The following is a 12,403-nucleotide window of genomic DNA, read 5'->3' as shown; positions in this document are numbered from 1 at the left end:
CCGCTGAGTTACTCCAGCATTTTGTGTCTCACCTATATTTCTCACCTTCTTTATGTTTACAAAGCCCTTAACGGGCTTGCCCCCACCTACATCAAAAGTCTGCTTACCCACCACACCACCTCCAGGTCCCTCAGATCGGCCAACTTGGGGTTACAGAACATCCTGCGGTCTAGGCATAAGCTCAGGGGCGACCGCACCTTTGCGGTTGCAGCTCCTAGACTGTGGAACAGCATCCCCCTTCCCATCAGAACTGCCCCCTCCATCGACTCTTTTAAGTCGAAACTTAAAACTCAACTTTACTCTCAAGCCTTTCTTGATGTCCTCTGAGGGAGGGCTATATGTATGTGTTTATGTATGGACTTAATCTATGAATCACTGTTGGATAACGTTAGTACCTCCACCAATGTAAAGCACTTTGGTCAACGAGAGTTGTTTTTTTAAATGTGCTATAGAAATATTCGGAGGAGGCACTGTCTTGAACGGCTGCCTGTCCTGCAGCTGTCCGTTTTTTTCCCTTCTTTTATATTATTTTTAGTTCGTTAAGTGTGCAGTCAGGGGGTCTAAATCTTTTTATGTGTGGGGAGGAAGGGGGAAACTGCTTTTCCAAGTCCCTACCTGGTCGGAGGGGACCTGGCCAGAACATCGGCTTTTGCGGCGGCGCAGCGCTGGAGCGCTGTCGTGGAGCGGGCGATGCCTTTCCTGGGTCGCCGCGCTGGAACTCCAGTATGCTGGGACCGCCGATGAGAACATTGTGGAGCCGCGGTTCTGTGGAGCGGCCAGCTGCGGCGCTGAACGTTACATCCCGGAGCCGGGGATCTCTCACCGAGATCGCCAGTGTGTGGAGCTCCGTCAATCGCGGTCTGTTGGCTTGGAAGCCGCGGTCTCCGGTGGGAAGGCGGCCGTTCTTGGCACCCCAAGCCGCTGGGGGTTCTCCCGACGCCGGTGCACCATCACCCGATGAGAACATCGGGCGCCGTGGCGGCGACTGTGGAGGCCTCATTAGGCCCGACTCTGGGTGGACAAGAGGATGGGGACTGGACTTTGTGCCTTCCCCCACAGTGGGAACTACTGTGGGGGGATGTTTTTATGTTTTGGTGTGGAATTCTTTATGAATGCTATGTTGTATTTTTATTAGTGTGCAGCAAGGACATCTGAATTTCCCCTGAATAAGGGGATTAATAAAGTCTAATCTAATCTAATCTAATCTAAATAAAAGTGACTTGACTTGACTACAAACCTGTACGTCTTTGGAGTGCGGGAGGAAACCGGAGCACCCGGAGAAAACCCTCGCAGGTCACAGGGAGAAGGTACAAACTCCGTACAAACAAGCACCTATAGTCAGGATTGAATCCGCTGTAAGGCAGTAGCTCTGCCGCTGCGCCACAATGCAGAACAACGCAGCATCTATGGAGTGAACGGACAGACAATGTTTCAGGTTCGGGTCGTACTTGCATGGCTTCAGTGTTTACTTCTGATTGTGCCCCTTCTAGCTATTGAACTGATTCATCAAAATACCTTGTGTTTGACTCTTCATTTCTTCTTCCCTGAAGGTGCCGTTGGATTTAGACAATAAATGCTGGCTTTGCCAATGACAAAATGTACCCCATGAATGAGTTAAATGAATTATTTATATAAGGATAAACATCCTCACACGAAATGAGTCAAAAATATCGATGCTCTTGTTAACCACATCCCCTTCTCGTGTCCATCTTGTGACAAATGCTGACCTCGCTGTCATCGTCCGTCCTGAAAAGGACGCAAGCTTCCGGCGACAATCAGTGGAAGCCATCACTTGTCACAGTAGATGACGGTGGTAGCAGAATTAGCTCAGGATAAGGCAATAGACAAAAGGTGCAGGAGTAATAATAATAATAATGGATGGGATTTATATAGCGCCTTTCTAATACTCAAGGCGCTTTACATCGCATTATTCATTCACTCCTCAGTCACACTCGGTGGTGGTAAGCTACTTCTGTAGCCACAGCTGCCCTGGGGCAGACTGATGGAAGCGTGGCTGCCAATCTGCGCCTACGGCCCCTCCGACCACCACCAATCACTCACACACATTCACACACATTCACACACAGGCAAAGGTGGGTGAAGTGTCTTGCCCAAGGACACAACGACAGTATGCACTCCAAGCGGGATTCGAACCGGCTACCTTCCGGTTGCCAGCCAAACACTTAGCCCATTGGGCCATCTGTCATCCCGAAGAGTAGGCCATTCGGCCCTTCAAGCCAGCACCGCCATTCAATGTGATCATGGCTGATCATCCCCAATCAGTACCGCGTTCCTGCCTTCTCCCCATATCCCCTGACTCCACTATTTTTAAGAGCCCTATCTCTTGAAAGCATCTGGAGACCCGCCTCCACCGCCCTCTGAGGCAGAGAATTCCACAGACTCACCACTCTATGTGAGAAAAAGTATTTCCTCGTCTCCGTTCTAAATGGCTTACTCCTTATTCTTAAACTGTGGCCCCTGGTTCTGGACTCCCCCAACATCGGGAACATTTCCTGCCTCTAGCGTGTCCAAGCCCTTAACAATCTAATATATTTCATTCAGTTCCAGTTTCCAGCCCCGTGACATGGACGCTTCTGCTATGGGGCCGGTTAACCACTGAAATCTAAAGGAAAACATGCCAAAAGGAAGGAAAACATGAGTATTATTTAACTTACATTGATTAATTAGAATTCCTGGATAGAAGTTAATTAGCTTTTTGATAAGAAGAGACTGCAGAACTTGTTGCAACTGACTGAGCTCAAATGGGTAAAATTGGTTCAAAGGATTAGCGATGGAAGTAAATATAAGGTCAAAACATAAAGTGCCGGAGTAACTCGTGGGTCAGGCAGCATCAGGGGAGGGAATGGGCAGACGAACCCTTCTTCAGACTGGTAAAGCAGAGGAAGACCAAGTGGCTATAGTGACGGTCCAGGTGCCTGATAACAGCTGGGAAGAAACTGCCCCTGAATGTGGAGGTGTGCGTTTTCACACTTCTGTACCTTTTTCCCCGATGGGAGAAGGGAGAAGAGGGAGTGGCTGGTTGATTATGCTGCTGGCCTTGCCGAGGCAGCATGAGGCTTAAATGGAGTCAAAGACGTACAGGTTTGTAGTTTAATTGGCTTGGTATAAATGTAAAATTGTCCTTAGTGTGTGTAGGGTAGCGTTAGTGTGCAGGGCCGACTCGGCGGGCCAAAGGGCCTGTCTCCACACTAAAATTCCAGCCTCTGCAGTCTCTTCTGTCTCTCTAAATATAGGGTCATCTAACTTTGATCTAAAATGGATAGAAAGAACTACTTTCGATAAGGTGAACAGCTGGAAGCAATGAGGTTTCAAAGAGAATTAAAGGTCTATCGACATCGATAATTAAAAGTCATTATCAGGTGAGAAAATAGTCAAAAAGGAAATTGGGATAAAAACAGAAATGCTGGAAAACCTCAGCATGTCAACATCTGTGGAAAGTGCGAAACATGGAAAGGGATGTAGAGAGAATGTTTACCCTAGTGGGTCCGTCTTGGGCCAGAGGTCACAGCCTCAGGATGAAAGGACTTACATTTAGAAAGGAGATGAGGAGGAATTTCTTTAAACAAGGGGTGTTGAATCTGTGGAATTATTTGGCACAGAAGGCTGTGGAGGCCAAGTCAATGGATATTTTTAAGGCATTTTTATTTTTAATCTATAGATGCTGCCTCACCCGCTGAGTTCCTCCAGCATTTTTGTCTACCTTCGATTTTTCAAGCATCTGCAGTTCTTTCTTAAACTTTAAGGCAGAGATAGATAGATTCTTGATTAGTACGAGTGTGAGAGGTTATGGGGAGAAGGCAGGAGAATGGGGTTGAGGGGGAAAGATAGATAAGCCATGATTGAATGGTGGAGTGAACGATGGGCTGAATGGCCTAATTCTGCTCCTATCACATGAAACAAATGTAATTCTTCAAGTCAGTGAACGAGATGATGGTGTATATATGTGAAAGATTATAAGTAGATACATCCTATGACCTGATTAAACTGCTCCCAGTACACTGTCAACATAAGGAATTGCAGATGCTGGCATCTTGAGCAAAACTGAGTGCTGGAGTAACTCAGAGGGTCAGGTAGCTTCTGTGGAGGTAGCAGATAGGCAATGTTTTGAGTTGAGTCTTCTTCAGACTGATTATACTGTGTATGTGTAAACACTGTATATAACCCAGTATACTGTAGAGTATAGTCTGAACAAGGGTCTCGACCCGAAATGTCACCTCTTCCTTTTCTCCAGAGATGCTGCCTGACCTGCTGAGCTACTCCAGAGATGCTGCCTGACCTGCTGAGCTACTCCAGAGATGCTGCCTGACCTGCTGAGCTACTCCAGAGATGCTGCCTGACCTGCTGAGCTACTCCAGAGATGCTGCCTGACCTGCTGAGCTACTCCAGAGATGCTGCCTGACCTGCTGAGCTACTCCAGAGATGCTGCCTGACCTGCTGAGCTACTCCAGAGATGCTGCCTGACCTGCTGAGCTACTCCAGAGATGCTGCCTGACCTGCTGAGCTACTCCAGCTTTTAGTGTCTATTTACTGTAACCATTTCTGACACCATACGTTTAGAATGTTCTCTGACACTTAAGGCAGCAAATGTGCCACCGTGCCGCCCCTGGAGTGTTATAGTCAAAAACAGCAAATGCCGGAAATGCTAAGCAGTTCAAGAGAAACAAGATTAATGTTTCAGATTGAAGATCCCTTGTTACCACCTTCCGCAGATGCAGTCTGACCTGCTGAGTGTTTCCAACATTTTTCATTTTTATTTTGCATTTCGCGTGTCTGCAGGTTTAAAGAAAAATTGCATTGCAGTCATAAAATTAATTTTATTTATTCCATTTCTGGGGATCTGGGCATTGCTACCAACTCCAACGTTTATTGCCCATCGAATGTCTCCAGTTCCTTCTGTTGCTGTCTGTTCCGCCATGTTACTCTAGCTTATTGTGTCTGGGGAACTGCAGATACCGTTTCATGCCAAACACAAGACACGAAATGCTGGAGTAACCCGGCGTGTCAGACAGCATCTCTGGAGGAAAGGAATAGGTGGCGTTTCAGGTCAAGACCCTTCTTCAGACTGGAATGGAAACACTGGACCTGCCATCAGTAGCAGTCCTACTGACCTGGACGACTTGAACTTGCTGACAGAAGGCATTGAATCCGAAATGACAAAGCCCGAGGCAAGGGCAGGCCATGTACAACACAATGTCACCATGTTGGGTTAGTCAGGACAAATTGAACAAAGACCTTTGACAGTCGGCATGCCCCGATCTTCAGCAGCTGACAAACGTGTCGATAAAGATGAAGGCTTCGCAATGCCACTGACATTGAGGAACATTCAGAAACTATTGAGAACCGGTGTAATAATTAAGAGAGACCACAGCTTGCTAATTCCAATTAGGATCAATAATAGCATGTAACATTAGCATGATTCTCCAAATTGAACAAGACAGATAAATGAATGTTGTGAATATAACTGGAATGCAGCATTAGGGAACGAAGTGTTCCTTCCGATTTTTGTTTTATCGTCGTGAAGTTTAGGTTTAATTTGTGGTTTAGGTTTATTGGTGTCACGTGTGCCAAGGTACGGTGAGAAAACTCGATATCGCATGCTATCCACTCAGATCAGGTGGAAGGGTCAGAGATGCCGCCTGACCCGCTGAGTTACTCCAGCACTTTCTGTCTATCTTCAGAGAGAGAGAATGGAGTTTCTATGAGCTACCCAGCATCACAGCACTGACAGCAATATGCAACATTGTGGCCAGGTACAGGAACGACGACTGGAACGGCGACTGTCAGAGTCGAACACACACGCACACATCGCTTCCTTCACCAGCCCGTTATGCAGGCAGGGGACAGGGCAAGCGGCAGGAGTGCTGTCTGAGTGACCAGCAAAACCAACCAGACACACAGATGAGCATAGAAACATAGAAACATAGAAAATAGGTGCAGGAGTAGGCCATTCGGCCCTTCGAGCCTGCACCGCCATTCAATATGATCATGGCTGATCATCCAACTCAGTATCCTGTACCTGCCTTCTCTCCATACCCCCTGATCCCTTTAGCCACAAGGGCCACATCTAACTCCCTCTTCAATATAGCCAATGAACTGGCCTCAACTCCCTGTGGCAGAGAGTTCCAGAGATTCACCACTCTCTGTGTGAAAAATGTTTTTCTCATCTCGGTCCTAAAGGATTTCCCCTCCATCCTCAAACTGTGACCCGTTGTCCTGGACTTCCCCAACATCGGGAACAATCTTCCTGCATCTAGCCTGTCCAACCCCTTAAGAATTTTGTAAGTTTCTATAAGATCCCCCTCAATCTTCTAAATTCTAGCGAGTACAAGCGAACAGGAAGGTTGGCTCTGTAATTAAGACGGTGAAAGCACAATGTACGGGGAGGGTCACATTCTTTAAAAGGGGGGGGGGGGCAAAGGAGTTGAGACAAATTTTAAGAAGCCAGAGATACACGGCTGTGAAGCTCGGCAAACATTAGCATTACAGGTCGGTTATCCTTGGTTCTGAAAACTACTGTTTATGGGTTTTTTTTCCCAATGAGCCAATGAAATTCACCAGTAAGCACCGGCTACAACCTACGACAACCTGGCAACCCACTACCACTGCACCTACGACAAGAGAATTCTCGCTACTCTCCATGGCGGCTTCAATCTGGTCTCCGCTAATTTTTCAACATGAGTTTAGATGATCAGCCATGATCATATTGAATGGCGGTGCTGGCTCGAAGGGACTATTCCTGCACCTATTTTTCTGTTTCTATGTTAATCAGACTTCTTTGTGCAGAATGATGTTTGCTTACTTCACCTGGGGTGAGCGAAATTACCCAGATAAGAGACAGAGACAGAGAGAGAGACAGAGAGAGAGACACACACAGAGAGAGACAGAGAGATACAGAGAACGAGACAGAGAGACAGACAGAGACAGAGACAGAGAGGGACAGAGAGAGACAGACGGAGAGAGAGACAGACAGAGACAGAGACAGACAGAGACAGACAGAGACAGACAGAGACAGAGGTAGCCAGAGAGACACAGAGAGACACAGAGAGGGACAGAGAGAGTGAGACATAGATGGCACAATGGGCTAAGTGTTCGGGACGACAGATGGCACAATGGGCTAAGTGTTCGGCTGGCAACCGAAAGGTAGCCGGTTCGAATCCCGCTTGGAGTGCATACTGTCGTCGTGTCCTTGGGCAAGACACTTCACCCACCTTTGCCTGTGTGTGAATGTGTGTGAGTGATTGGTGGTGGTCGGAGGGGCCGTAGGCGCAGAATGGCAGCCACGCTTCTGTCAGTCTGCCCCAGGACAGCTGTGGCTACAGAAGTAGCTTACCACCACCGAGTGTGACTGAGGAGTGAATGAATAATGCGATGTAAAGCGCCTTGAGTATTAGAAAGGCGCTATATAAATCCCATCCATTATGGAGAGAGACATAGAGAGAGGCATAGAGAGGCATAGAGAGACAGACAGAGAGACAGACAGAGAGACAGACAGAGAGAGAGAGAAAGACAGAGAGAGAGAAACAGAGAGAGAGACATAGTCAGAGAGAGACAGAGAGAGCAAAGCTGGATGCCCCTCAATAAGTTGGCTCCAACCCAACTCCTTCTCTCGTGTACAGCAAGAAGTATCGGTGATGTCCTTGGAGTGGTGCAGTCCTGTGGTGCAGTGGTTTCCCAGCACAGTGCGAGTGCACATCTCTGAGAAATGCACACAGACAGGGGGTTAATCCCACGTGGACACGATTCCTCCAGCTCCCAATTGAGAGCGCCCTGCCTCCTCTCCAAGACGACCGGGGTTCGTTTCACGCCAACTTCGTTCTTGCTCCTGCGCCGATCGCCCATCGTGGCCATTCGGGTCCGCCATCATTCTGCCTGCCCAGCTGCTTTGTGAGCAGACAAAGGCTTCAGGCACAAGCCTCTGCAGTCCACTGGGCACGCTGCTAACATTTAACGCTTCATAATGGTTGCATTCCAGCTTTTGATTTAGTGTCAACTCCGCTGAACTCCTGCTGACTGTGCAAGTTCTGCTAGCTCAGGTAAAGTGAACTCTTTCACCTCCGGCTTTATCCAGCCTGCCAGGAGACCAGCAATACAAATGATTATCCCATTAATCAAATTTAAATCAAATACGCTCGTGGTTGATTAAAATTTTCACAGTTGATTTATCAGACTTGCGCTGCTCTCATGCCCGACTGTCAGAGCATCAGCTGAATAAATAAATCATTAGAAAAATAACGTTTCCATCTTCGATATTGTGAGACCGCTCTTGATTAGTGCGGGTGTCGGGCGTAATGGGGAGAGGGCAGGAGAAGGGGGTTGAGAGGGAGAGATAGATCAACCATGATTGAATGGCGGAGTGGACTAGACGGGCCGAATGGCCTAATTCTGCTCCAATCACTTCTGAATTTATGAACATGTTATTATTTGGCTTTCGATTAAATGCGTTCACTGTTCACGTCCTCTTGAGTTCAGAGTTTATGGAGTTCAGACAGATTCTTGGGCAAAGGTTTATGAAGCTGCATAAACGCGGACTCGTTTGACCAGATGGATATTATTTCAGTGTGACAATCCACCGTCACTGCACACGTTTGGCTCTTGTGGAACCGTGCAATTTAGCTTGACGACCTCAACCAACATTTAATGTAATGTTGCGATCATTAATCGCGATTAATTCAACAAACTGTATCCCACGGTTCCAGGGATGATGGTTGCTCTTTCTTGGAGGAACAGCACCTCATATTTACAACACAGCGGTGCGAATACTGATTTCTCTAATTTCAAGCAACCCTTGCCTCCCCTCTCTCTCCATCCCTCCCCCACCCTCGAACTAATGAACCTAGCTCCTAGAACTGAGGATGGGCACAAAAAACTGGAGAAACTCAGCTGTAGACAAAAATGCTGGAGAAACTCAGCGGGTGAGGCAGCATCTATGGAGCAAAGGAAATAGGCAACGTTTCGGGTCAAACCCCTTCTTGAGACCCGAAACGTTGCCTATTTCCTTCGCTCCATAGATGCTGCCTCACCCGCTGAGTTTCTCCAGCATTTATGTCTACCTTTGATTTTCCAGCATCTGCAGTTCCTTCTTAAACAGTAACTCAGCAGGACAGGCAGCATCTCTGGAGAAAAGGAATGAGTGACGTTTCATTTGAGGTTCGAGGCCCTTCTTCAGATCAAGAACTGATGAATTTATGAACCAAGAAAGCACTTGCCTCTTTTTCTGGACATAAGTTGGTGCGAAGTTCAGAATTTGTAATCCAGCTCAAGAATATATGAAGAATATAATGGGGTTGGCGTCAAGAATTAACACAGATGATGGCACTTTCGCTTGGTTTCTGAAAGCAATGCCTAAGGCATTCACTGCAAGCAAACTGATACTCACTTATCCACATTGCTGGCTCCTGAAAGAGGATTAAATCATCAGTAATCTCATCAGCTCACAGATCCATGGGCTGCAGGGGACAGTTGGGGCTATTCAAAAGGTTTAGTTTAGTTTAGAGATACAGCGCGGAAACAGGCCCTTCGGCCCGCCGAGCCCGCACCGACCAGCGATCCCCACACATTAACGCTATCCTACGCACGCTAGGGACAATTTTACATTTGTACAATTTTACCAAGCCAATTAACCTACAAACCTGCACGTCTTTGGAGTGTGGGAGGAAACTGAAGATCTCGGAGAAAAGGTATCAGCTACGCCACCACCATGGTGAACACAGCAGAAACTCTGAGCAACATTGTCCACCGTTTCAATCCATTTCAAAATAATTGGTCAGAAAACCACTCTGGTGAATTTTTGCCAGCTCGTTGCAAAGGGCAATGCCTCCTGCTGATAGCCTGAAACAAAAAAGGTTATCAACTGTGGACGTCGAACAGGCTGATGTATTTGCAACCTCCATATACACTATGTTTCATCCAATGTTACATACCTCCCAATGCCCACACGTTTCTGGCCTAAAAGAATCATGTGATTATAGGCAGACAAAAGTGCTGGAGAAACTCAGCGGGTGAGGCAGCATCTATGGAGCGAAGTATATAGGCAACGTTTCGGGCCAAAACCCTTCTTCAGACTGGATTACAAATTCTGAAGTTCCCACCCCTTATGTCCAGAAAATGAGCCAGGTGCTTTATTGGTTCATAAATTCACCAGTCTGAAGAAGGGTTTCGGCCCAAAACGTTGCCTATTTCCTTCGCTCCATAGATGCTGCCTCACCCGCTGAGTTTCTCCAGCACTTTTGTCTACCTTCGATTTTACAGCATCTGCAGTTCCTTCTTAAACATGTGATTATGGGCATTAGCCTTTGGCTCCATTTTATATGCTCAATGTATTTGAATGTCTTTATGGGCGGCACAGTGGCGCAGTTGTAGAACCACTCTCACAGCGCCAATAACTCGGGTTCATAAGATCATAAGTGATAGGAGCAGAATTAGGCCATTCGGCCTATCAAGTCTACTCCGCCATTCAATCATGGCTGATCTATCTCTCCCTCCTAACCCCATTCTCCTGCCTTCTCCCCATAACGTTTGACACCCATAACCTACATGACCCTGACACTCTGATATGGAGTGGACTCTGTTTAATAAAGTAGACACAATGAACTGCAGATGCTGGAACCTTGAGCAAACAATAAACCACCAGGTGTGTAAGAAAGAACTGCAGATGCTGGTTTAAATCGAAGGTAGACACAAAATGCTGGAGTAACTCAGCGGGTGAGGCAGCATCTCTGGAGAGAAGGAATGGGTGACGTTTTGGGTCGAGACTAAAGAAGTCTGAATTTTTTTTTTTTTTATTTTATTTATATAGCACATTTTTAGTCAACTTGCATTGACCCCAAAGTGCTTCACATAATTACATCCACACAGACAGGCAAAGGTGGGTGAAGTGTCTTGCCCAAGGACACAACGACAGTATGCACTCCAAGCGGGATTCGAACCAGCTACCTTCCGGTTGCCAGCCGAACACTTAGCCCATTGTGCCATCTGTCGACCCGAAATGTCGCCCATTCCTTCTCTCCTAATAAAACACCAGGTGTTGGGGTAACTCAGCGGGTCAGGCAGCAGCACTGGAGAACATGGACAAGTGATGTTTTGGGTCGAGATACTGCTTCAGATTGACTGTGGTTGGGGGGGGGGGGGGATGGGGGTAAAGAGCAGGAAGAGAGATGAGGGCAGGACAAAGGCAAGCAAGTGATAGGTGGATACAGGTTAGGGTGGGGGTTGTTTGGCAGATGGGTGGACAAAGGCCAAAGACAAAGGCTGTTCAAAAAAGGTCTAGTTTGGTTTGGTTTAGTTTAGTTTAGTTCATTGTCACGTGTACTGAGGTATAGTGAAAAGCTTTCTTGGTGCATGCTAACCAATCAGCGGAAATACTATAGATGCTTACAATCAAGTCGTCCTCAGTGTAAAGATACAAGATCAAGGGAATATCTTTAGTGCACTGTAAGGTCCAGTAATGTCCGATTAAAGATAGTCTGAGGGTCTCCAATGAGGTAGATGGAGGCTCAGGACCGCTCTCTAGTTGTTGGTGGGATGGTTCAGTTGCCTGATAACAGCTGGGAAGAGACTGTCCCTGAATCGGGAGGTGTGCGTTTTCACACTTCTGTACCTCTTGCCTGATGGGAGAGGGGAGAAGACGGAGTGGCCGGGGTGATTCTCACCGATGAAAATGGCGGTGGCCTTGCCGAGCCAGGGTGAAGTGTAGATAGAGTCGATGGAAGGGTAGTTGTTCTACACGGTGGTCTGTACTGCATCCACAATCCTCTGCAATTTCTGGCGATCCTGGATGGAGCTGTTCTCAAACCACACTGTGGTGCATCCTGTTAAAATGTTTTCTACAGCGTATCTGTGGAAGTCGGTGAGAACACGCCAAATTTCCGAAGCCTCCGAAGGAAGTAGTGGTGTGGGGTGTGCTTTCTTGGCCATTGCTTCCATGTGGGTGGTCCAGGACTCGTTGCTGGTGATATTTACTCCCAGGAACTTGAAGCTTTCAACCATCTGTAATGTAAGTGCCAAACAGACTAAACCCCCCTGTCCCACGGTACGAGTTCATTCCAAGAGCTCTCCCGAGTTTGCCCTGATTCGAACTCGGAGATTTACGGTAATGGCCGCTCGTCGGTACTCGGGGCTCTCGAGGACATTTTTGAACATGTTGAAAAATCTTCACGAGTCTTCCCGTGCTTACCTGCCGCTAGCGAGTCTTCCCGTGTACCTGCCGTTAGCGCTAAGAGACGTCCCCGAGCTCCGACGTACCCGCTACGTTCATTCTCCGTGCTTACCACGAGTTTGATTTTTTTTTCAACTCGAGAGAGCTCTTGGAATGAACTCGTACCGTGGGATAGGGCTATAACTTTGTCAGCTAAAATGGAGTTGTCAGCTAAATTAGCAGCACTGC

Source organism: Amblyraja radiata, chromosome 28 (assembly GCF_010909765.2).
Source record: "Amblyraja radiata isolate CabotCenter1 chromosome 28, sAmbRad1.1.pri, whole genome shotgun sequence".
NCBI classification, from domain to species: domain Eukaryota; kingdom Metazoa; phylum Chordata; class Chondrichthyes; order Rajiformes; family Rajidae; genus Amblyraja; species Amblyraja radiata.
The sequence above is the reverse complement of the archived record's forward strand: the minus strand, read 5'-3'. Positions refer to the sequence as shown.